This window comes from Lepidothrix coronata, unplaced genomic scaffold (assembly GCF_001604755.1).
Source record: "Lepidothrix coronata isolate B3197 unplaced genomic scaffold, Lepidothrix_coronata-1.0 Scaffold202, whole genome shotgun sequence".
Classification (NCBI taxonomy): Eukaryota; Metazoa; Chordata; class Aves; order Passeriformes; family Pipridae; genus Lepidothrix; species Lepidothrix coronata.
In genome coordinates, this window is record NW_016690382.1 from 1,073,387 (window position 1) to 1,095,903 (window position 22,517).

The 22,517-nt window shown below is 35.8% G+C and overlaps 1 protein-coding gene across 1 annotated transcript in view; it reads left to right on the forward strand.

Annotated features, from left to right (window-relative positions):
- Nucleotides 1-22,517, forward strand: part of ERC2 (ELKS/RAB6-interacting/CAST family member 2) — a 436,730-nt gene that overhangs the window by 252,971 nt on the left and 161,242 nt on the right. The window lies entirely within an intron of this gene.

Consider the following 22,517-nt stretch of genomic DNA (forward strand, 5'->3'; position numbering starts at 1 on the left):
GGAGAGGGTGGTCAAACACTAGAACAGGCTTCCTAGAGAGGTGGTCAATGCCCCATTCCTGTCTCTGTTTAAGAGGACAATGTCCTTAATAACATGCAATAACTTTTAATCACGCAATTGGACTACATGGTCATTGTAGGTTCCTTCCAACTGAACTATTTTATTTTATTCCTACCATATTTTGCAAGAAGCATTTCTGTCCTCCTGTGGGTAACTTAAAATTGGAATAAACACCCTATTTTATAATCAGCTGGCATGATAAAAAGAAATGCAGTTGTTCACACGCTAGCATTTTTGCAGCACTGTGCTCCAGCACTGCACAGAGCTTTGAGCATTTAGAGCTATGGTGTTACTTTTGTTAAAAGAATGGAAACCATTGCTTTCTTATATTGTAATCGATATGGATGTGTTTGGGATCTTGCGTTGCAAATGCAGTTTTATTTTTAGTAAGATTCTGTGTTAGGATAGTTTTGATGCTGCTGCTGCTGTCTACATTAGACCCTACTGTAAATAGTGTTGCTTGAACTTTGCGTTGGGTGATTGACAACAAAAGGTACTTGAACTAGAGAATGTGGGTTTTTTTGCCCTGTGAGTATGAGACCTCAGTAATATGGAACCTAATAATTAAAGTACTGGATGTTTTAACTTTTGGTATTCTTGGTTTATTCTTATTATTGTAATATTAATAATAAGATAATCTTGAAGCATGAATTCATTCAAGTAATATAAAGTTTGTGCTATCCTGCTGCTTGCAAGCTATCACAGTAAGTCACTGCAGCTTAGAGTTTTCTTATTGATTTCCTGAAGACTTATTTCATCATTAGAATCTCCTCCTGCCTATAGTATAGTTTTTTATTAGGGTTTCTTTATACATTTGTCCCAGAATAAATTCCAACTTGCCGACAGCACAGGCTTGTACTAACAGAGTAGTAGAACTAAAATATTATTATGATAAAACTGCCAAAATAAAATAGAAGGACACACTGAATCTGGGGGTTTTTTTGTTTGTTTGTATTTTTGTTTATTTTTTTTTTAAAGGCATGGCTTTTCTTAACCGTGTCGGTTTTTTGTTTATTTTGAATGTGGCATGGTTTTAAGTTAGTCTGAAATGTAGTAGTCAATAGGTTTTAAATTAAACTTTGTACTATAATCTCAGTGGATGGAGTGAAAACACTGGTAAGTTTTCCATGATTGATTTAACCTGTGTGTCTTAGCCTCCATTCACACACCCTGTTCTGGCTGCTACTGAGTCTGGTTCAGCACTGAGGTTTCACTGCTACAGGTGACAGTCCTCCTTTTAATCTCTTTGTACTTGTATTTGCTTCTTTCCCTGTTTCTGTCAGAATGATCTAAGTTATGTGAAGGTCTTTAATAATGTTGAATGATTTTTCTAGACCAGATTGTTTTGATACAAACAGATTTACAACAACATTTGTAGTTTTACTATGAAATCTGAGGGGGTGGGGATGTTCTCTCACATGATACTTATGAGAAGTTATGCAGTTAAGATTTAGAAGGATGGAAGTTGGGCATGTCCATTTTGCAGGATCTTCGGTGATGTGGCAAGTGAGACTGGTGGTGAAAGTCAGCAGGGGATAGGGATTTGTTTGTGATATGTTAGTCTGTTTGTGCTCATGTGAATGTTTGAAATGAAGTTTATGGTTAGAGTGACACTGATTTTTCAGCTCATGGTTTTGTATTTGCTGAATACTGACTATTCAAAACAAAATGAGGGCAACCATCAGCAGTACAGAAGGACTCATCTTTTCCTCCTATATGCAGAACAGGGTTAGAAGATGGTTAAGATTTTAGATAGATTGGCCAGAGGAAGGATGTACATGCTATGAAGGGGAGAAATTGGTAATTTTTAGATCATTATTTATTTGTAGGAATACTTTGAGCCAAAGTGAATATCAGAGTCTGTGTACTGAAGGCCATGTTTGCAGTGTACATTAGATAGTTGTAGACATTAAAATCGGAGAAATTAGGAGCTGGAGAGCTACTCCACTGAATCTTGCAGTGTGAGGCATGTAGAGGATGGAGTCAAATTTATATAGATAGTATAGAAAACAGTAATTCCTTGGATACAGTGTTAGGGTTTAGAAAAGCAGTAGCTGGAGGGCTACTCTCATCAAATAAGCTTGCTTAATTTCGTAAGCTATGATGGGATAACAAACCTACAAGGGGTAGAAACTCCATTTCACAAAGAGGTTTAATGTTCTTACTGATCACCCACATGGTCATTTCTCATTTGTAGCAAATTAGAAAAATTATGCTGTTATGGCATCACTTGTTATATTTTACATGACTGGTTTTTGACATGGCTTGTGTCTGCAAGCACAACTGCTGCACACAAAACAAGCTTCCTTTCTAAAACACTGTTTCTTCACTGCTCTTCATTGCTCAAAGCAACTTCCTTTGATTGCTCATTGTTATATGCAGCACACATTTGCTGCAGTGTTGTTTTTTAACAAAGAGAAATGCAAATAAAACCGGTATGTTTTTAATAGCTAATATCTGGTATTATAGGAAGGGCTCAATAAATAGTTAAACATTTGCAATCTGCTGTTTCAGAGTAGCAGCTGTATTTCATTTAAGGTAGATAGTAGAAAAAAAAAAGTCACCTTTTCAGTGATTGCAGATGAAAGGTTTATTCTGGGTAAATGATTTCTTTGCTGAAATCAGTGCTACCCATTCTGGAAGTTCTAGAGTGGCTTATGTAATCTCCTGAAAAACATTAGGAACACTGTCGTGGTCTGCTCCAGTACAGTATGAAAACGTCTCAGCAGAAGGTCTTCGCATCTGATACACCTTTGTTAAAAAAGAATTAGGCATTCCAACATTCCGTGGCTCTTGGAGCAATCTGTTTGCTTTACTGGTTGTTTTGACATACTTTGAACCAGGATCTCTTCCTATTGTGTAGGCTCTTAATATTTTCTTTTGCTTATTGCTGCTAGTGTGTGTGAAAATTAACTCATTTTTTTTGAAAGTTTCTACTTGTAACTGGTGTTTTCCCATTAGTTTCTTGATTGAAATGGGCATATTACAGCTCCACTAGCTGTTAATCTTTATTCTGCCCTATTAAAAAATTGTTCAAGTATATTAGCTTGCATGATAAAGAAATGAAGAGAAAAAGGGTAGTATCATGGCCACTACGTGGGCAAAATTAGTTCTGTTTTTAGTTCTATCTCGACAGTTTGTGAGAAAATTGTATAATCATTGTTTTTGATTTTCAAAAGAAATACAAAAATATGCTCTCCTTCATGTGATCACTCCATGTTATTGAAGTAATGAACTTCAGAGACCTCATTACTTTCTTTGTGAGTGATACTCTTTTTTTTTTTCCCCACACTAACTTGCAGTAAATCAGCTCATAATGCTGGCGACAACAGAATAAAGAGACTTCCCAGATCCCCAGGATATGACTTCCTCATTTACTGTAACCCAGTGTCTTTCTTGTTTCTTTTGGCATCGTCACAGAAGACTTACCTTTTTTTCAGATAGCACTTCCTTGGTCCATCCACATTCTTCTAACTTACTTAAATGCAATAAATATGGAAGCACCTCCCTCTGGTTTCCTACTGGCGACTTTGTCAGTGCAAGTTAGTGCAAGCCTAAGTGAGCCAGGGTGCTTTGCATTGATTCTTCATGCCTCAGTGAATATTAGCCTTGTAGCTGAGATAAAATTATGTAGCTTTTCTATTCAATTGCAAGGAGAATTTTCTTCTTTCAAATGATTGTTGGTTCTTTAGGCCACTAGGCATTTTTGGCAGCTTTATCTCGTGAATTGTAGTCCATTCAAACATTAAGATAGAGGGGTTTCGAAGTATCAATAAAAACATTAGCATCCTTGAAAACTGCAGATTGGAGATTATTTTTACTTTTATTCAGGCAGGATGGTGTCTCTAGCAAAATTGCAGTGCATGTCAGTTTGATAATATATGGTGATGTGTGGAAAAATTTCACTGTAGTCTTGTTACTTCATATGCACAGATGAGCTTTTCCTTGGGCTGTTGAGAGCGGGTCATTCATCACATCTTCTAATGGAAGTCATATGCTGTGGAAATGTACTTTAGCTATTCCTATCTGGAAGAAATAAATATACATTGAAAGGGGCAGTTATCATTTGGAGATAACAGAATATAAAGGAGCTTTCAGTCATTCTGGAAAGAGTCATAGGCTTTGCTCTAGTTTAGAGAATAAATTTTTTAGAGTCCTTTCAGCTGCATTAATTAAAATTCATCTGAACTTGGTAAAGGAAGAACTGAAAAGGAAGATTCCTGGTGATAAGTATGCATTACAATCAGTGATATGTTTTTATGTAGTCATTTAATGGTGCATCATAAAAAGGGTAGTAGACTTCATAATAGAAAAGCAAATGATTAAGCAACATATAAAGCAGCTATTGTGGAGGAAGAACATAGATCTGAATTAATGTAATACACAACACTGAAGCACAGTGTTTTATTTTAAAAAAGAGATTTCAATTCTGCTATGACTGATTCTACAGTATTCCTTGTGTTAAGAAAACATTAAAAAAAATAAACCAAACTGTTTTAGATAACTATAGGTATTGTCATGTAATCTAGAAAGTTTAATAGGAGCTAAAGCGTGACTTTGAATTAATGCCATGTAAAGGTAATTATTTAATCTTGGTAAAAATCTTAAATATATATTAGTGGGTATTTTAAAGTAATTTTTTATTTCTTGTCTTTTTGTGAGCTGTATTAGTTTTAAAGTGAGGGTTTTCTTTAAGCTGAGAAAATATATATTTATCCCTCAGTTAGCAGTATGTACAGTTAGATGACCTAGAATGTGAGACTTAATGGAACATAGCTGGAGGTTATGGTTAAACTCACTTTTATTATAGCCATTTTATACACTGCTAGGACGATTTAATTAGCTAATAAGCAAAGGAAGTTATTTCAACCCTCATCTGTTAAGAGGTTGAAAGAATCAGATGGTCCATATGGCTGCATTTAAGCTTCCTGTTGTGTTTTTTTTTTTCACAGTTCAGATATCTTCTTTGTATTAATCTGGGGGATCAAATAAGCCAGACATGCCTTAACTGGCACCAACAACAAAGACAAACGCCTTGTAGCTGTGAGACCTCATGAAAGCCAGACTTTGGTCTCTTTGACCTTTTTAATACCATTTACACGTCTACAGAGTCTATTAGTGACATTTTTCTTAAGGTGGAATTACTCACCTTTGAGCTCAGTATAAACTGAGAACCAAAGATTAGATATTTCATATGACACAAAGTAGATGATGATAATAACACAGGTTTTATTGGATGCATGATGCTTACATTGTATTAAAGGAAATAAACTATTGCAGAATATGCATGGTTCCTGTTTCTTTTGGAATTTCATTTCACTTAAGATAATCACTAAAAATAACTTACTATAATGGATAAATAGCTCTATAAAGCAATCTTCCATTCAGGAAATTACTCATTACATGTAATTTTCGTGTTCAAGAAGAGATGGAGGTCTATCCTATAACAATACAAATAACAGGTCTACCACACAATCTGAATTCCAGCACATTTAGTAGTCTAAATAATCACTGTTCAACTAAGTAATAAGTTATTAAAAAAAAAAAAAGGGGGAAGCGATATGCCTGTAGATTTCCTACGTGAAGAGGATGTTGACTGCCTTGACATATGTTCCCTGGAAGAACAAATATTCTTTCAGCTACTTTATAGCTTGGCACACAACTAAAATTCAGTTGTCTAACTTTTTGAATAAATATTTATGAAGGGTGCCCTGCACAGTTTCATAGTGAATTAAGAAATATTGGCAGTTGAACTGATGTAAATCTACAGAGGACCAGAGACATTTCTTTTGATCTCTGTCTTACTAAAACCCTGTAAAAATGACCAGAACCTGATAGAATAGTCTCATCCCATAGAGGCTGAGCTGCTGAAGAAGTCCTGTAGGACATGCTTTTGCTGAAAGGCACGGTCACAGGTTCTGAGCTTGGCACTTTGCAGTTTTTCAATATGGCCTTTGAATTGACTGTGGAAATATATTTCTTGTAAGGGAGTTGGGAAAGTTAATTTATCCCCTGGAAAGTTTTGATGAACCAGGAAGTTTCAGCATAGCACTGCAGCCAGTTTTTTTACCCTCCCCTTATGATATTTTAAAATATTTTAGAAAAGTAAATAAAGAAGTGCATTTTGCCTTTCATATCCATGTATCCGTGAAACAGAGGCAGTAGGTTTTGCTGTAGCATGATCTACAGCTTTTCTTTAAAATGTGTGTAAGCTAGTAGAGAAATGTGTTTATCTGTGTTTGGTGGTTAAGAAATCAACATTTCTTTGTTCTGGCATTCTCTGTCTGACTTGAGAAACGTTAATGTTTGCAGTGTATCCTGTAGTTATAGTAGAACCACAGACGATAGGCAGAAAAATTCAAGCTGCATCAATCCCACTCCAGTGAAAATAAAGTAATGCCCTGAGTTCTCTGTTACAATTTTGTATGTGAAAGGCATATCCTGTTACATCTATTGAACATTGTGCAGGCGAATTTTGTTATCCAATCCTTGCCTATTGTCTCATTTATTAAGTTGTACTTTTGTGAACAAAACCATGGGAATCCTTGCTTCCAATGTCGAAGCGCGTTGACTGACATGTCTTAGTGATCTCGAGGGTAATCCTTAATCGTAGCATTGCAATAATACAGGATGGAGGTCAAATGGAGTGATGACCTGCAATTTTTCAGCAGCAGAAGGCCAATACAAGCTTGCTGTAGTGGAAAACGAGTTGTAAAGTGCAAGCAAACTCAGCAACAGGCAGGAATCAAAATTATTTTAGTAAAAGCGTCAGTGTGTGACCAAATTTTATTAATCAAATAAGCTTTCACATTTATAGCTAGGGAATTGTTTTTGCAGTTTGTCCAGTGATGGGAGGAAGGGGTTTCTTCTCAAAAGAAGCAAGAATTTTTTTTTGTTTCACTCACTTATTTCTCTCGTTTCCATCATTGTAGCAGAAAGAAGGTGGTACTTCATCTGCTTGGAAAATGTTGTAACCTGTTAACTGGCAGTCAGTGTCTTCTTCTACAGCTGTTGCAATAATGATCTGAAAAGAAAAAAGAAATACCAGTGTTTATGGGACACCTGGGGAAAACTGGGCTCCAATCCCTCTACCAGTGGATTAAAAGAAAAAATTAAAACATTTTACCTTAATTCTTCAGTTACTCTAATTGTTTTACTTTCATGGAAAATATTTATTTCATTTTATCTGGGTTGAGTTTCAGGTTTTGTCCAAGCTTCTTCTGGACTCAGATATTGGGAAAACAGAGGAATACTGAGACACTGAGTTCTGTTTCTGATACAAGGTGTTGTCTGTGCATTGCTGGGTGCATTGCTTCTCTTATTATGTGGTTTTGTCACTGAACTGCACCTTTGTATTGAGTTCCATCTTTAACTTAAAAAGAGAATTTAGTCCTGTTGTTGGAAACCTCTCTGTTCTAGGAGTCTGTATATGTGTGCAAACCTGCAGCCCCAAATCCATGAGAACTGGATTTCCTGGGTTCTTTTCTGAACTTTTAATTGAGGAAAAAAGCATACTGTGTTCAATAATAGTGATCTCCCTCCTAGTTCAACACAAAGCCTTAACTGCAATCTTGAGAACATCAACAGATATTCAGGGTTGACATATGTACGGTTTAGGTCTGTGGTATGTTGTGTGTTTGTGGGGGGAAGCATGAGGTTGTAATTAAAGTTTTACATTGTACTGTGTGGAAAGATTAATGTGTTTGTCTGTAATGTGTTTCTTCATCACTGGGAGACAGGGGAAGTTCTTAATAATGATGACAAGCCTGTCACTGAAAATATGCCATTTGGGCACTGGCATGAAATTAAGTATTGTCCCATAATTTGTCATATCCTGAGTTTGCCTTCTGAGTGATGCATTTATTCATCTTTTCTTTTTTCTTTTAACATGGAATTTTTATTAAGAAATTTGACACCAAAGAAAAGAAAGACTAGTATTCTATTCTTTCAATTTCAATTCCTGTAACTGAAATTTATAATAGAATATTCATTTTAAGACTGCATGAATAAGGGATGTCCTTTAAGATGTTTGATCAGACCCTGCTCCCTGTTTCCTGAATATCAGATGTTAAAAATGGAAAACAACATGCAAATATTATATATATATTTTTTTAATGAATCCTGAAATTTAGGTTCCAAAAGATAATTTGCAGAATATGTTTATCACGCTAAACAACTGTGCTTGACTTTTTGCTTATGGGCAGTACTCTGAAAATCAGGCTGGAAGAACTATGGAAACCTGCAAGGCATATCATGACTAAGTTGGAATACTGCTGCTGTTCAATTTAAATGGCTGGAACAAGCTGAAGTAGTCACACATTAATAAATTGAGGCAGCAATAATTATATAACAAAGTATGCTGAATATAATTTTGCAGGGTTTTTGACTGGACATATTTAGTTTACTTAGGAAGTGGAGTCAATTCTGAGGAAAGGGTAGGTAGTGGAAAGTGTCTCATGGCCATAGCAGTTTGAAACAAGATGGTCTTTAAGGTCTCTTCCAATCCAAACCATTCTGTGGCTCTAAGATAATTCTATGATTTTAGAATGTTAGAAAATGAAAGGAGAAGAAAAATATTAGGATGAGCAAATTCTTAGTGATTTGTATGGACAATAGAAATACCAATTATGTAGATGAGTCAGTGAGGAAATAGTGGAGAGAAAAAAAGATTAGTACTGAGGTGCTGGAAAAGAATTAGGAGGGTCAGTACTAAACAGACAACAGAAAGTTGAACTTTCCAGGAGTCATAGGCCCTAGATTAGATTTGGGAGATGGGTGCAAAGTTGAAATTAGTCTTCTGTCTCCACCCCAACTGTCTTTCTCCCTCTCATATGATGCCCACGTACTACTGTTCCTTCATGGTCTCCTAACACTTTGGTATTCTCCTTACACTCTGCATGATGAATTTATATTGTACCCTCTGGAGATGAGCATGTCTTTTTTTTTGTAAGGATGTTTGTATTTCAGCTGGCAGTACCCAGAAGGATGGATGCCTGGGAAAGCCAATGATAAGGGTAAAAAGTTTTTATTAAAAATGATAATGGAATTACATAAAGCGATATATGTACAGATGTGGCAGTGAGAGCAGAGTACAAATAATTTAGCAGTAAATTTCTGTGTTTAATTATAGACAGATTCAGACCTGATTTTTTTCTTCCCAGGCATGCCTATCATGGGAGAGATAGCACTGTAGAGGCTTAAAAAAAAAGAAAAGGAAGAAGTTTCTCATAAGTTTTGCTGAATTAGTGACCAAACAATGCTTTAATATACCAGACCTCTCTCTGAGTAAGAAATATTGCAATAAGTTATAAACTTAGTTCAGCTCTGAATTATGCATTGTGTACTTAGGCCATACTAGACCTATAGTATGTTTATCTGTTGACTTCCACTAAGATTTAGGGTCTATTTTGACTTAATAACTTGCTTTATTTTGTTTGACATATATTTTATGTCTTCCATGTGCATGGATACATAAGATACACAATCGTGGGTGAGGGTCTTGAGAGAAAGTGCAGCACTATAAGTACTAATAATAGTGGTTGTTACATAAAAAATATCACATCCCTGGTTTTTTTGGTGTTTTGTCACTCCTTAACGGGTGTAGAAACCAGAAGAAAAATGAAGTTATTTCATTATGCTTTTATTATATTAAAAAAATTTTAAAAGCTGTCACTATATTCTGCTGACATGCAGATATTTCATTTTACAAAGTGTACTGCTGATTGGCATCCTGTTCTACACATCAGTTTGTGCTTCTGCTATTAAAAGAGATTAGTGAACAAGTCTGTGAGCATATAGAGTGCTCTTAAGATATGATTTATGATATGATGCAGCTCAAGTTGCACTTATTTGATATTAGAGACTGTGAGAATATATATATTTTAGAAAGCAAAAAGTTTTCAGCAGTTTGATCTTAGCTGTTAGAGAAAGATTAAAGCTACCCTAGTGTCTCTAGAAATTATTTGACTTCTGCATTCTGCTTTTTTAGCTTTTCCACATTTGGCTTCCTTTTACTTCATGGTTTATAAAGGAAGTCAAGGGCAAACTGCTGTTGTTATGGACCCCTCCTGTTTCAGTGCACTGCTGAAGCTAATCATTGCTTTCTTGGAGATGTATATAAGAAGATTAAATAAAAAACAATCTGGACTTTTAGTAGGGGAGGTGTAATCCTCTGAGTTTATTAAGGTTTTAAATGAGGTGACAGGGCAATCCTTGCCATTTTGTCAAAGATGACAGAGGAATAAACAAAAAGAAAGAAAATTCCAGAAACAAGTCCAAATCAAGGAAGCAATCTATCTGAAGCCAACTTTCAATTCAGTGGAGTTCATAGGGAAAATTGGGAATCTTATGTTGTCTTGCTTTGGTCCTGCTTTTCTGTTATGTTGTGCCCCTCCAGAAGTGCTGGTGAGATTCTATGTGGGGAAACTGATTTTAAAGAGTTAGTGTGGGCGTGCTTTTGTTGGTTGGTTTATTTGAAAATCTGGCTGCTTTCCTGTCCTACATCACGGATGAGCAGCCCTGAATGTAGGGCTGTGAGTATGGAATTGTGAGAGATCTGACTGGAGGTGTGTTTGTCCACCTGGTTCCTTTTTATAGAGTCCATGGGCATCACTGAAAACAGTGCAGTGCCTTTTGGGACCATCAGTCCAAGGTCAATTGAATGCTATGAAGTGAATAGCATAAAATACTTTGTTCCACAGAATAAATTTCATTCTGTACAGAACAAGCTGCGGGTTGCTATGGGGTTGAACTGTTGCTAATATGGACATTAGCAACAAAAAGGGCTTATGAGTAGGTGCTTCTGCAGGGTGGGGTGTTTTCTATTGAGATGGTTGGCATGATAATGAATAATTCAGCCCAACCTTCTCCTGTGAAACTTTGGTAAATGCATTCTGGTGTAGAAGACAGATGTGAGTGATTTGACTCAATTTTAATAGAGAGCTGTTAGGAAGGTTGACAGGAGTGCAGTGTCAGAACACACTTATTGACTGAGGATGATCTTCCTGTTCTACAGAGCAATGAAAGTTTGAATTCTAGGAACTCTGGAATTCTAGATACTGCAGCAATACATCACTATCTGAAACAATTAACCTTGTCAGGTCTTGTTAGCTGGGATGCAGCACTGAGCTGATGTAGCTGGAATCCTCCTACTTCGGAGTTAATTTGTATGAGGTCACAGCTACACACAAGCCCTTTGAGCCAGAAAACATAATGTGAAGCAAGATAGACTTCACTGCCATTCCTATCTTTGCCTAATTTTTCAACTGTGGATTTTGGTTTCCAAAGTAGATTTCACCTTTATATTCCTACGTTTTTAATATTGTATGACATTGTAGCTTTTGAAAGGCTAAGGAAAAAGCATATCTGGAGAACAAGCTATTAAAACACTGAACTATTTGTGGAGACTTTGCAATGGAAATATCATTTATCATCCTAAGCAGGATCAAGCTGAGGGTGATGTTCCAGGCGATGTAACATGATTATTCCTTCCTTAGGAGCTAGACAATATATCCTTTTAAAAAAATGATTATATATTGATGACTGAAAAGGAAAGCTTGACAAACTGCAGTGAAAATAACATCCCCCCGGAGAAAGTTTGTTTGATAAAATTATGACCTCCTACTATAAATTCGCTATTGCACTTTTTCCATGTTTTTCGATCACTGGAAAAAAAATTCTGTGATCAAAATAAATCTGACATGTTGAAAATAGAAAGTCTTCCTACCCTGATATTTAAAACCGTGGCTTTTGTGATTTCAGGATTTTCTCCAGTATTTTATCATGGTTTGTTTTTCATATACAAAATTAACTTTGAACCGCTGTTTCTCCAATACAAAACACCGAGTTATAGGATATGTATTCATGTAGAAATTGAGGAAAAACTCTGTGAATGTACTCCTGAGTAAAGACCTGTTTTTATATTACCTTTTGAATACTACTTATAAGTTATGAAATATGCTAGTGTTCCTCTTCCTGAATTCTATTCATGAAGTATTTCTGATTTTTCATATTTAAATGGAATTACATGCAGACATTTAGATAATGTTCTAGAACATATATTGCATATGTATTTCCATAAAACAAGATAATATTGTTAATGCTATAATTAAGGATTGTTCAACAAGAAAAGTGTCCTCAGTAAGGGTAAAAGTCAGTCCCATGCATAAGTAATAGGTTACTTTTACAGAGGAAATATGTTATCAAACAAACAACTATTGCAGATGCCCAGGGGATTTGCCTTGTCTGAAAGGTGCAGCACTGACATATCTTTGATTTGCTTGATTCTCCCATTGTGTTGCAGTCCTCTAAAAAAGAAATTATAGAAGATTGCTTAAGAAATATTTGTAAGTAACTACTGATTTTTTAAATTTTCCATGGAACCAAACTATGATCTACCCCTGCCAATGTTTATTTGATTTTTAGAATACAAATGATTTTTAGAATGTCACATACATTTGTAACCACTGACAGAATCAAAGCTTATGGATGTTCCCAAATGAGAGCTGTAAACTTCATTATTACTACAGAACATGATGCTTACTATGATTCTCAGAAGAAAAAGCAAAATTCAGTGTTATTTCATGATACTAGTAGAGGAAGCTTTGAAACCTCTGTTGGAGATGATGTTATAAAAGTTGAAAGTACTAAAGCACAGACTTACCGTATGTAGTTTTTCAAGAGGAAAGGCCTTTTGCTGGGTGAACAGGAACATTATTTATTGACAATATATGTCTGCACAGTAAGGGATAATAAATCCACATAGAAAAGCAGCCACAAAATAATTTTACTATTACAGTTGGTGTCCTGGGCTAGATTAATCCCTGTTTTTTTTCTGGTAGATCAGTAGAACGGCACTAGGGATTCATTTATCGCTTATGAAAACACCCATTCCTCAGCTGTAACTCCCAAAGCCATCACCTTCCCTTCTATCAGAATATAGCCAAAAGTTGTGTATCTATGTATATATATGCTGATTTTGTGTGCCTTTTGGCAAAAGTTACCATAACATACCATTGCTCATTCCAGATGCTGTAAAAAAATAAAATGCTTAAACTAGAACTCCAAACAATGAAGAACTTGCACATTGGACATTTTTGCATCCCTTGAAATCTGAATGCCTTAAATTTCAATCAGTCCATCTGTAGAGGGGTTTGTGAAAACTAGATTTCCTAAGTTCTTCAAGGAAGGCAAATTTTTTGCAGTTGCATAATGTTTAGTGCTGAGGTCTAGTATTTCTGGTCTTACTGTATGAGGAGCCAGCACTGACTTCTAATGGATAGATGACATGTGCCAGGTAAAAGCTGGATAAGTCACAGAAACACCTAGAAGCATGAAAAAAACGCTATCTGAGTTATTTACATCATCCTTGTGAAAATTTTTACTCAGTATATTTTGGATTTAGGAGTAGAAGAAAAACCTTTTCATGCCGTGTTCTAGAAGTATTATCAGCACTAGATTTTGTGATTCATACCTTGGGTCAGCTGTCATGAGCACGTTCCTATCCGAGATCTACCACTAGGTATAAAAGAGATATTCATGAATCTTGGTAGCCTTCTCTTCTTTCCTCTGAAGCATTACTCAAACTCTCAGGAATGTTTGGTAGAAAAGCTGAAAACAAGGTGTGTCACTGTGTTGAAAGCACGTGAGTTTCCAGCACCCTGGTTGGTGAAGGGTTGAGATATTATTAGCAATACATTCTATTTGCCACAGATAGGTTACTACTTACTAGGATATATTCTTCAGAAAGACCATTGAGTTTCCATCTGGATCTTTAAATGCTTAAATACCATTTCCCCCCCCTGATTTGCCTTTAAATAACTTTTCCCAAGTGATTTGTAGAATCTAGGACAGAGGCAAGAGGCACATCATTATCTTGTGCCTGGTGCTGTAACTGTACTGGGCAGTTGGTACTGGATGTGTTAGTACCAGTCTAGTCAGTACTGGACATGAAAACGTGAAGCTGTGTTCTGGAGAAATCCGTAAGAATGCTGGGAGCAGGTAAAGAGATTAAAGGTGTATGACAATTTTTAGTCATTGTGTCCACAGGCACATAACAGCTCTCTTTTTAACCCTGTAGCATATTATGTTAACAGTTCATCTTTCTCTGAAAGCCTGGCCCTGCTTGCAGTTAACAAAGATTCATTACCTCCACTCTGGCATTCCATGTCTGCACGGTAAGAGGTGCTGAGTTATCTTCCTGTTTTCATCATCTACCTTCAAATGTGCTTAATGCATTGCCTGTTGACAATAATTGTTTCCTTGATAGCCTAGATTTCTTTTGCATATGTTGACAAGGATAGGAGAACACAGAAGTATAAAACTGTATCATTTTATACAATGTCAAATTCTCCAAATAGCATTCACTTATGCAGTAATATCACAGATCTTATGCACCCTCTGAGAAAGTATTTTTGTAATTGCAACATGGAGAGAAAGTATATTCATTTTTGCATCTTAACTGGTATCAGTACAAATTTCATTTTGGTGTAGTAAGAGAATAATAATGAAACTGCCTTAAATTTTAGTTCACATGGAATAATTTAAAGATATATATATGTTAATGGAGACTACTTGTCTCATGGACAGCTTGAAGGAGTTAATTGAAATTCTAAGTACTTAGCAGGCCAGTTAGACAAATCTGTATTGTAAAAGCTGAGAGCTGCAGAGGAATATTTGATGTTACTACTAAGAATTTTTTAATGTTATGCCACAGTTCTTTGCTACTTAGTATAGTAGGGAGGAATTTATAAACAAATAACAATGAGACACTGAATTTTTTGAAAGTAGTTTTTCCAGAATGAATGACTATCATAATTCTTGATCTTTTAAATTAAGAAACAACCTCCCCCACTAATATTTAATTGAGAGAAAATTAGGATAGAAACCAAGTTTTTTGTTAGTTCACATACTTTTTTTTTTTTTTTTTGTTCTCTGGCTGTGTTTTGCAAAGTTCAGCAGTCGAGCATGACTTAAAAAACAGGAAAGTTCCCTTAGGGACACTTTGGGGATTAGAGACATACTATAGTAGAAAATGTAAACATGATAGAGCAAAGAGCAAGGTCATGCAGAGCACTGTCTGTTAGCAGAAGATCTTAAAATTGATTCACTGCTCCTCTATAAATTTTCTCTGCAGAGAAATAATGATCTCTGACATATAGACTGGGTGATCATTCTTGCAGGAAGGTTTTGCATAGTGTACAGTTGCTTAAGAAGACTAGAAAGATGACACTTTCAAATAATCAGTTGTGTTATTCCAGTCTGGAATTAATGGTCTTAGTGTAAAGGCTTGTTAGACTTAAAAACTATCAAGATGAAGTGAAGTACTGTAACCTGAAGAAGTTTCTAAATTTGCTAGGATTATGGGCTTATGTTGTGCTTCAAAGAAGGACATAAAGTGAAGCCCAGGTGAGGACTAGTGCAGTATAATTGATCTAAGGTACTAATAAATTCCAAACTCCCTGAACTCAGCTTTTAGCCACAACATCAAAAGTCACCATTTATTTTTAATATAAAATTGGTTTGGTTTAAGTGTGTTGCTTTTTAGAGAAGTCAGGCATCATCAGTGTGAAGTCTGCATGTTTTTCACCTCTTGTAAATCATTATTAGTATGACTTTATCTTGGATTATATTTCCAATCCTGTCCCTGTACCTTTTTGAAAGTGATGGTGAGCTTGTCTCCTGTAGGCAGCACAGATGAGTGCCTCTGGTGGACAGGTTCTTATGTGGGCCTGAATTAACATCTACTGTGGAAAAGGCAGAAGTGCCATGTCTGCCTGCTGATGTTGAGGTTTACCGCTGGAAGTATGAAGGGTTACAAAGGATTTTAATTTTCTAAAGTATCCTTTACTTAACATGCTACATCATGTAGTACTACACCTAGTACTCCATTTTTGGAGTACTAGGCTTTTAAACAGGACAGATTTGTTCTGTTTAAAAGTCTGGGAAGTGCTTTTTTGAAGATGCGCTTTTTAGTGAAGGAACAGAATAGAGATATTGGAATGCTAAAACAACTAATAGTTGCTCTTATCTGAAGATTAAATAAGATTGTGGGGAACATGAAGGATGTTACAAAATATTTGTGACCCTTTCCCAACTCCTACAACCACAAATGGGTGGGATTTAAAGGGCAATCTTACAAGTAAGAATCTTGCCGTTCCTGACCAGCAAAGCTCTTCAGCACTTACTCAACTGCAACATGGGGGCAGTTCTGCTGAATCCACATCTGATTTGCTTGTGAGAAAGCACATGTTTAAATGCTTTTGTGAAGAGGAGCAGACCAGTCTGTGGCTTTTAGAACTTGACCCAATTAGTCAAGAAAAATGTTCTTAAAGGGATTCTGTAGACTTGCAGTATAATCCCTAATGGTGATTGCAGGTTTTTGAGTGTGTTTTTCTACACCCTTGACCCAATGAACTGTTAGAATCGCTTGTTTCTCTTATGACTCGTATATATTTGTATCTCTTTTACAGAGTTTCTCACTTTTCTTTCCTTATAAACTGTGTGTTCAGTAATTTGGAAAATTTGTTTTGCTAGTTGTAACTCAGTGGCACTGTATGGAAAATGAGTACTTTGGTTATTTTTTTGAAGTTCCCACTTACTTAAAAAACATAAGCATAAATATAGTACTATGTATATATCTGATACCAGACAGTTTTCTGAATCAATATGATCAGAAAATGATTGAAAAAGTAATTGCAGTTGTGGATGTTTAATTTCTTTCTATTAGTATAACTGCTTTTAAAATGCTCATGAAACTTAATGGAACTGCCACTAGTCCAACTTTTGTACTAGAGATTGCATTTTATCTAGGGCATTTTTGCTTTATTTGTTCTCTATTATTAAAGTAGATTATTCAAATATGTACTTGGTTGCTGCATTATACATGTTTAACTCATAGCCCAGAATCAATAGATTTGAAAGAAAATATTCTATATATTGAATATTGTCTATAAAGCAAACCTGAAGATTTAGTAAGCTTTGGAGCTTCTGTAAGGCTAAAGAGAGCCCTGCCATGAGATCAGGCATGAGATCAGTAAGGAGGAACTTTTATTTTGGATGATTTTTACATTGCAGGCTAATTAGCTGCACACATGCCATTCAATTACAATTTTTCGATACAGCACGATCAGCTTTGAAAAAAAATAAGTTGGGTTCTTGATGTCTTTGGAGAAAGAATTTGGAGAACAGTAGTATAAATAGATGAAGAAAATGTCTGATGCTCTTTACCATTTTGCCTAGTCTTCCTTTTTCCCTGTTATCTAAACCCTGTTTTTCTGAGACGTGTACCCGATCACGTTGGCTCTAAGCCAAATGAATTTGTTTCCTTTTCCCTGCTTGCTTAAGTAACAAGACTGGTTGTCTCCTGAACTCCCTTTTGCTCTGTGCTTCAGTCTCCTTCCCTTCTAAGTCATTCCATATGTTTATTGTATGTGTCAAATTGTTCAAACTGTTATTTCTAGATTGTTTTATTTAAGATTTATTTTTAAACTGGCAAATACAAATTCAGGGAGCCTGCCTCTGTGTGGACCAGTGTTGACACCCTGTGGCTAACTAGATTAAATCACAGATGAGAATTTAATAGGGATATCCTATGGGACATCTCCCAGACTTTACTGCTGGAATACAGTAGTCTCATAACTGAGCTGTGTATTAACTGTGCAGCAGGTTTCTGCTCTCATTTCCTCAAGGGAATGTGTGAAAATAGTAAAATAATATATTGAATAACGACTGAATTTTATGGCTACTTTCCCTTCTCCTGATTCAGTTCCTTTTAACTGCTTCTATGCTACAGGAAGAACTGGATGCCAAGTATACAAAAGCATTATGTGATGTGTGGTGAAGGTGTCTTTTAAACAGTCATAAAATCAATGTTCTATTCGTTGACCATTCCAAACATTCAGTTGCAAAATCTTTAAGTCTTTTTTACTGCTGTTGTGGACATGGCATTTCTCTGGAAATTGTTGCTATATAATTTATTTTATATCTTAAGGTCTGTCTTTACATTAAGTGCAGTGCTTCAGCTTTAAAACAAAGCAGTAAATTCAGAGTAGCACCACTGAATGCAGAAACTTTAATCGACTGGGAGTAAGGTGTACTTTAAGCACTGATAAAAATGTGGACTTTTAATAACATCCATTTGACTTTTACTATAGATTTAGGACATCACGGGAAAATATAAAGCCTTGATATTATTTTGTTTCTGTTAGTTAGCTGTGCAGTGATGGCATAAAAAAAGGTCATGTACTACTCAAAGTACTTTTTTATCATTCTTTAAGGAAACTCCTGAAGTGAGGCCAAGGAATAAAGCAAATCTCAGAATAACTTCACCATTCATGAAGTCAAAGCCTGAATTTTTGCCAGTACGGTTTGTGTGTTCATCAAGTAGTCAGGAATAGGAAACCATACCTATCCCTCTTCAGGCACTCAAAAATGATGGTCCTGATGGCATAACCTGGACTGGTTTGCATTAAGAAGTGCAGTTTTTTGCACAAATAAGGAGACATTTCTTGATAATTTTTCTACTCCCTTCATTCTTCTTCCCCTTTTTTCCCCCCTGCCTCCATGCATTCACACTTCCACGGGGAATACTCTCACACCACCAGCTCTCTTAAGCTGCCCAGCACGAAGGAAGGGTAAGAGGGAATCTTTCAAGTGAGCAGGTGCCAAGCCATTTCAGACTTTGTAGATCAAAACTAACACTTTCAGTTCACCCAGAAGTTGGCAGGCAGCCAGTGCAGGTCATGGAGTATTGGTGTAAGGATCTCTGTCTAAAATACACGATTTACTAAATGAATTGCTGCCTTTTGCATTAGCTCAGATTTCCCCTTGCATCAGTGCTAGAGTTGCCTTGTGTTGAGCACATTGCAGTAATTAGCCCAAGAGGGCACTTTAGATTAAATTCTTACCTAATTTTACACCCTCTGTAGTGCCAGTCATCTCAGTCAGTGTATATGGTATGTAAATCAAAGAGTAATGCCATTAGTTGTTGACACCTGGCACCATTTTGAGCTGCATTTTCTCTATAACTGTACTAACTAGAAACCTTCCCCTCTTCCTTTAATAAATCCTATGTCAGCTGTTTGTGGACATTGTACCCACTGATGCTACGTGACTTATGTCATCCATTAGGGATAATTATTAGATCTATTAAAGCTTCCATGATTTCAATTTTTCAGTGATTTAAAGGAATACTAAAAAAGTGAAAAATGTATTTTCTTGGGTTAACTGAGGGGTTTTGCAGCAGTGTATTTTTTGAAAATAACTTGTTGAGCCTTTTTGCCCCCTTATCACTTGATGAGTAATTCACTGTACCAGTCCTTGAGGTAAAAATAGTTTAATACAGTCCATTTGATATTTCTCCTTTAATTTTAACTCTCAAGACTGGGCAGAAAGCTGCCCCTATGTAGGGCTCTTTGGGTCTCCATCACCCCCCAAATGATCCTCCCACTTTAAATAACACCACAGTCAAAAAGTCTCTGTCATTTCAAATTTATGCAACCCTTGCTGCTTTCCCTGTACTGAAGATTTTTCTTATGGTTTTGAGGGAGAACAGGTCTGCCTTGTGAGCTTTCCACCCTATCTCCCTTTAACCTCTCAAATCTCTTTGCCTGGTTTCAAGTTTCATTACATATACTTTGACCAGCTCTACTTGTTGCCAGTTTTAGACTTTTGCATTCCAGTTATTATATTCACTTGGGAATAAAAGCTTGGTGTGCTATAAATTTACTTTTCTTTTACGAGAAACAGAATATAGTTCTTTGGAAGTTAATCTATTGTCCCCATTCGTCTGATAACCTTTGGGCTGGTTTTTTCTTTGAGAAAGTGAGTGAAAACATATTTCAGTGTTCTTGTAACGAAGTATTTTAGTGTAAGACACCAAAGTGTAGGGATTTACTCTATTTTAATATATTCTTACATGCAAAGACCTCTAAGACATAGCATTTAGAAATTTTTAGACAATGGACAACTAATTTAACCAAAACACAGTGTGGATTCTCTGTTATGGGGAAATGTATTTCTTTTCTCTTTAAGTGTGTTACTCTTCATAATCCTTCATAAAACTTGAAAGTGTCAGTCATCTAGATAATTGAAAACATATAATAAACTTAAGACTTATATAGTTGTTAAATTAACTACTAAGTACATTTAAAGACAAAAATATATAGCAAAAATGTTTTTTCCCAAGTCTTTTTTGCTTCTAATTATGCACTAAGGAAAAAAAAAATTATTTTACAGTTAGTGAGGTTAAAATATTCTCTTCTGTTTAGTCTTTCATCTCGAGTTTTGAGAAGATGAACTACCATGTTTATCATACTTATTTTGACCTTAACCTTTTTTTAATGAAAGAGTCTTAAAATGTCCCAGCTGGCATGTCTCCCACTGTTGTGAAAAAAAAGAAGAAAGAAAACTTTGAGTAGTTCTTCCTGTGCAGTAGTTGTAGCAGGATGAATAAAACCTTATAATGTATTAAGCAGAGGGTCAGTAATCTGTTATTTGGAGATGGAATTTGAGCCATGTCTTGCCCCAGTTTGTTATGAAACTTATGAAGAAACAGGGTAGAGAAAAAAAGTCAGAAAATATATTAATAAGTATACAAAACCATTAAAATATGCTTCTTTATTTTTATTATTTTGAATCACTAAATACAATCCCAGCACTCATCATAACATCTTAACATCTTTAAATGTAAGGTAGTTTGGCTCAGTGCAAGGTTTATGTACCAGACCATTAAGTCTGAACTAGGACATTCCCTGTGTTTTCAGTGGAATTTACAAAATGTGGACCAGCTGGAGATCTGATTTAAGGAGCGTTATGTAAACCTTTGTACCTCACCTATAAAAGCACACTGAAATGACAGGTGAGAATTAGCTCTGAGAATATGTTCTCATACTAGTACCAAAGGGGCATCACTTCATAAAAATCAGCAGATTCTGTTTTGGTGCAAAAGTGATGAACTACAGAGATTCTTTTTTAATTAGCTTATGTGGTTTTTTTTTCACAAGTGTGTCTTGCATCAAATGTAAAGGAGATGAGGTATAGTTATCTTACTGTCTATGTCAGATGTGTGTTAGTGAACATTATCTGAGAGAGTGCTTCTGAATGGAGAACACCTTGCTCCAGATTGCTTCCACACAGATGTGGGAACCACTGTAAGGCTTCCCAGATAACAGTACTATTTGGTCAGGGTCAAAGATGAGAGATAATTCAGTGCCTTTGGGTCTTGTTCTAGTGAAGAGTGTTCTGTTCTGGTAGTCAGAACTTGAATTATATGCTTTTACTTTTTGACAGTTTCTGCAGTTATAGCAGAGTAAATAACACTTTTTTCCCTTTGGAACAAAGGAAGACTCAAGCAGACATACACTGTAGCTTGTGAAAAAGGTTTAGATGAGTAAGTTTTTGGAGCTCCTTGTAGGAGTACTTCACCCAAAAGCTGTTAGTAGCTACACACGCTAGCTGTGTATAAAACCTGCTGATTGTGTTATATGCAGAAATAGAATTTTATCTAGATAAAATGTTCTTAGAGTCGAGTGTTCTTCCTGACTCCATTAAAATTATCCACGCTTTATAGTGAATATGACTGCTAATTAGTGCACCATAAAGTTCTTGAAAGCCATACTTGAAAGCCATACATCTTAGCAAGTCCATGCCCTTGTGCAATGATGTAGCACGTTGATGGTAACGTGGACTTCACTCCATGTGTTCAAAATCCATGGGTAGTTCTTTTTGTGATGTCACTATTTCAGCTGTTCGTCTCTATTATCTCAGTTTTTCTGACTTTCATTCAAAGCCTGAGAGAAGATGATAATGTTTGTTTTGTTTTTTTTTAATAGGACTGAAGTCCTTTAATTTCTGTGGCGCTCCTGAAGCTACATTCAGTTGTGTCAATGGCATGGAAGGAGCTGTGACTTTTGTCAGTCCTGTGGCATAAGTCTGCTAAGCCTATTTTGACCTGATACGCTCCTGGATCAGAGGGCCAGAGAGTTCTGAGCAGGAGAGAGATTCAAGACTTGTACCTTAGCTAGTTCATCATTCTTAGTAAAAATCATAAATGTTGATGGGGTGAGATTGGCACATTTGTTCTTTATGAATGATCTGAATAATTACAGGTTAATATTCCAGAAACCTGTATTTTGTTAAAAAGGTGTCAGGTAGCATTATTTTTTAATCCAGTGTCTTCTAAATAAGAAAAAAATAAATGAATGAGATACAAAAAGTGTTTGCTTTAAAAGCTGTCAATGTCCTGGTAACTTGAAAATAAAAAAATCTCATAGACTATTAAAGAAATATAGCATATTGAAGTATTAGAAGTTCATTATCATATAAGTAGATATTTTTCTTTTTGGGATACTATTGTATAAAGGATAGGTAGTGGTAAAATGATGTTTAAAAGCTTGATTACGGTGGCATTATGTAACAGTAACTTTTCAACACAGTTATAGTGTTTCAATTTGCAAATT